This window comes from Lactuca virosa, chromosome 8 (assembly GCF_052849685.1).
Source record: "Lactuca virosa cultivar CGN04683 chromosome 8, Lactuca_virosa_CGN04683_v6, whole genome shotgun sequence".
NCBI lineage: Eukaryota > Viridiplantae > Streptophyta > Magnoliopsida > Asterales > Asteraceae > Lactuca > Lactuca virosa.
The window spans coordinates 104,140,779-104,145,778 of record NC_136433.1 but is presented as its reverse complement, the minus strand read 5'-3'; the positions used below and the strand labels follow the sequence as shown (position 1 = coordinate 104,145,778).

General features: G+C 35.8%; 1 non-coding gene across 1 annotated transcript; it reads right to left on the bottom strand.

The window, feature by feature from the left end:
* Positions 1 to 4,470: 4,470 nt before the first annotated feature.
* TRNAG-GCC (transfer RNA glycine (anticodon GCC)) lies at positions 4,471 to 4,541 on the bottom strand. The gene has a single exon. It is a non-coding gene; the product is annotated as a tRNA-Gly (tRNA).
* Positions 4,542 to 5,000: the final 459 nt, after the last annotated feature.

Below are 5,000 nucleotides of genomic sequence, written 5' to 3'. Positions count from 1 at the left end.
TGGCAGTTTTTTGGATGTTAAATACCATTGGATGGGTTACTTTTTATTGGCATTGGAAGCACATTACATTATGGTAGGGTAATATTTCGCAGTTTAATGAATCTTCCACTTATTTGATGGGCTGGTTAAGAGATTATTTATGGTTAAACTTGTGACAACCGTCAAATTTCGGTCAAGTCAAAGTCAAACAAAGTCAACAAGTCAAACCGGTCAACTCCAATAACCCTTGTATGTTAGGGTTTACGTTATGTAATCACTATACAATTCGCTATTTTAATGAGAAATCATCATTTGGAAAGTTCATGTGTTTGATTTTCCTTAGCCTTAACAGTGCTAAACAACGAACCAAAACGATAAAACATTATTGCACACTCATCGGGAGTGTGTACGACACTAAAACACGGTTTAACGGGGTTTACGAACCTTGCGTTATGAAGCCGGACACTCAAATTAATCACAAACGAAACCTCTCTAAATCGTTTTCACTCTATCTCTTTCTATTTGAAATCTCTCCCAAATCTCTCTTAAAAGTTCCCATAACTTTTTGGAATCATTCGGGTCATCCCGACCCTTAACCGGGTCAAAAACCACTTGAAACGGGGTAAAAACGGGTAAAATAGCCTTAAGGACCCAAAACGGAAACTTCAGGACCGAAGCCTCTCATCCGAGGCCTTGGATCCGAAGCCTCTCATCAGGACCGAAGCTGAAGCCTCTCAGGAGACCGAATCCGAAGCCATCAGACAGCAGCCTCGCATGCGAGGGTCCGAAGTCTCGGCCCCCATCCGAGAGGTCTCGCAGACGGCCCCTTTTTACCGGTTTTTCGACTACGATTTCGTTTTAACTCCGTTTTTCATTATTTTAACGTGGGATTTTCAACCAAAACTTTATTTTATAAACTAAGGCCCCAAAATATATAAATCTCCAGGGTTTTTATAAAAATATATTAAAAGAATTAGTGGTTGAACTAATTATTGAGGGAATATTTGCTTTTCCTTAATTTATGGCAAAAGCAAACCACCACCACCTCACTCTATGATTAGCCACTCTTTCCCACTACCCCTTGTCACCTTAGTGGACCTTTACACCCAATCTCCAGCTCTTCCCACGTTCTAAGAGCTGGAGAATTGGTCATCTCTCCTCATTCTCATTAACTTCTTTCATTCTACACTTAGCAACCAAAGAACACTCTCCAAAATTCTCTCATCTTTTCTCTCAACTTCAAGAACTTCAAGGCTTTCTCCAGGGATTTCTTTCTTCAATTAGTAAGTATCTTCATCATTCATATAATTATTACACTCCATTCTACTCAAATCATTGATATCTTACACAAATTCCATCTTATTCGGTGTTAGATTCTCGAATCATCAAGACATCTTCTTAGTGTTCTTGGGTTGAACACTTCCTCTCTCTTACTTTCATCTACTGAAACCACATAGGGTGAGTTCATACCCCTACATTTACATGTTTTTCTTAAGTTTTAAGGGGGGAATACAAGTAAAATCATCAAGAACACAATTAAACTTTTTCTATCAGATTACATCAGAAAAGATAAACTTCGATCACGGACTGTTTTGGTCAACTTAAATATTTTAGTTTTCAAAACTGTTCCAGGTGCAAGTAGTTCAAACTCTTAGCTTTAAAATGGCTACTTGCACATCTCCATATGATGTTTCTACAATTTATGGTGATTTTTACAAAACTGCCTATCATTTCAGAGGCAAACCCGGACCAGTCTGTGATTATGAATATTTTCACCTCTGTTAGAGATCACTAAAAATCATGATAAAATTTACGAACAAACTAGACTCATATTCCAAACTCTCAGAATTTGCGGATTTGGATTTGGAGCTTTGATGATTTTTCTATAAATTTTCTAAGAACAGTAACAGAAACTGTATACAATAAAAAGTTGCTGTCAATTTCATTTCACCTTGTAACATGTTGAGCAAGGTGTATATCTTTATGTGATTATATGTTATTGCAATATATGACATTTTATCTTAATATTTAGACACACATCAGTTTACAAATGGATTTGGACATATAAAATATAAAGAATAACAAGTGATTATAATCAAAGTACAACCGATACATTCAAACATTTAATAAACTATTTTGAATATAGTTTGCATACATTACTACGTACTACCCTTGGTTGATAAACTATAATAGGTATAGTTTATGATACATTACATAACACATACATTTAAAAAGGGTACATTTATACAAATGATATTTTCATTAAGCAAGGTACGGCCATACGGTACCAAGTTTTCATAACACGTAATTCCGTTAATGACTTTATGAAACGTTACATAACACATATATTTAAAAAGGGTACATTTATACAAATGATATTTTCATTAAGCAAGGTACGACCATACGGTACCAAGTTTTCATAACACGTAATTCCGTTAATGACTTCTGTGAGACATTACATAACACATACATTTAAAAAGGGTACATTTATACAAAGGATATTTTCATTAAGCAAGGTACGGCCATACGGTACCAAGTTTTCATAACACGTAATTCCGTTAATGACTTTGTGAGACATTTACTTCAAATTACCATTAAGTCCTGTATTGTAACCAGAGTCTCCTTGAGGGAGAGCGTGATAGTTGTGTATAGATCTATATTGGGTTTGACAAACCCACACCTAAACTGCATGCAACAGTTAGACCGATAGATCTGGGGTGACAAATGTCATAACATTTCCGACGCCTGAAGAACGTCGTTTTAGGCAACCTTGGTCATAGTATGGTTATAATAAACTCACATAAAGTATTAATAAACATTGGAATTTACGGGAACTTCATTAAAATTTAACGAGTTTATGTCGATTTAAACTTGCATTGTTTTACTATAAATATGACAAATTACTTGTACATTTCGGTCTTTGGGTTTTAAGACTACATTTACACATTAAGGAAAATATTGGATTTTCTAACACAAATACTACTTTTACAAACGAAAGGCTTTTAATAATACCAAACAAAAGCTTATGAACTCACCAACCCTTGTGTTGACACTTTTTCAAACAACTTGTATTCTCAGGAAATCATTAAACAGGTAACCAAGTGCATTTGAGGATGGGACGCTAAGGCGTCTACTATTTCATATTTTGTCAACATAATGTAATTGATTCGTAAACATGTAATTCATACAATGATGTAACTTTTTCAATTATATATATGTTGGTTGGGTTTGCTTGAATTACTATTACAATTGTTGTTATGATACTATACATGAAGTCCTCCACCCCCGGACGTTTCCGCCATCCTAGGTTTGGGGGTGTGACAAAAATCTTCACAACTTATTAATGGTTATAACCCTTTTGGTATGAATAGTTTATCAGTCTGGGCATGGATGTTTTTATTTGGACATCTGGTTTGGGCTACTGGATTTATGTTTTTTATTTCCTGGCGTGGATATTGGCAGGAATTGATTGAAACTTTAGCATGGGCTCATGAACGCACACCTTTGGCCAATTTGATTCGTTGGAGAGATAAACCGGTGGCACTTTCCATTGTACAAGCAAGATTGGTTGGATTAGCCCACTTTTCTGTAGGTTATATATTTACTTATGCAGCTTTCTTGATTGCCTCTACATCAGGGAAATTTGGTTAATTTTGTTAATTGAATGTTTTGTATCCGCGATAATCTCATTTCTTTCGATGAAGAAGAGATCCACCTTCTTATTTTATATTTGTACATCTAGGATCCGACTTGTATCATGGATACCAATAGGAACTTAATGAGTATGGCAAAAAAAAGTTTGATTAGGGGAAAAGAAGAGGCAAAAATTGGAACAGAAATATCATTTGATTCGTCGATCCTCAAAAAAAGAAATAAGCAAAGTTCGATCGTTGAGTGACAAATGGGAAATTTATGGAAAGTTACAATCCCCACCGCGGAATAGTGCGCCTACACGCCTTCATCGACGTTGTTTTTCAACTGGAAGGCCAAGAGCTAACTATCGAGACTTTGGACTATCCGGACACATACTTCGTGAAATGGTTCATGCATGTTTGTTGCCAGGGGCGACAAGATCGAGTTGGTAAGGATTAAAATATCTCTTTATTTCATTTCTATGATCGATGATCATAGACGGCCTCTTACCATTCTGTATAAATAGGCTATTCTATTTGTACAGATATGGTAGAGGGGCGCATTCAATCCTTGCTTGTCTATTAGTTTTCAGTTCTTCTCTTCGGCGCGGGGTAGTGCAGTTTGGTAGCTCGCAAGGCTCATAACCTTGAGGTTACGGGTTCAAATCCTGTCTCCGCAATACTTTTTGTCAAAAAAATTGTATGTTTTACTCTGGTAACTAGTAATTAGTTAACACTTTTTGTTTTGGGGTAGAAGGCAAAAAGGGGAAGGATAGAATCACTACACTATGAAGGCTAACTATACCTTTCGCATTTTACATTTTATGATATTAGATATTAAATAAATGACTTCATTTTGGGCGGATAGCGGGAATCGAACCCGCGTCTTCTCCTTGGCAAAGAGAAATTTTACCATTCGACTATATCCGCTTTTTGTTTCGTTCTTGATACACAATATGTCCATAATACACAATATGTCCACACATATATGATATATATGTCTGGAGCATATTTGTGCAGTGCTGGGCCGGAGACTCTCTTTAGATTGAGCCCAATTTTTTTATTAATTTGAATTTTATATTCCTTTTTTTTCATTCAAGAACAAGAAGTTTGACCCCCTTCTAATTTTTCATTTTTTTCTTATATTTATTTGGATTTTGGGGACTTATATTGAATGCATCTCACAACCAAGAATAATTCAGGGGGTCATTTCGATTTTGGATCTAGAACAATAGGTTCAAGAGATGAGAGAATTAAGGATACCCACCAGAAAGACTAATCCAATCCATAATGATGTACCTGAAAATACAACATTTTTGTTACTTGACCAACCATCAGGAGAAGCAAATACAACGGGTACGCTAATCAATAAGATTGATGAAGTAGCAA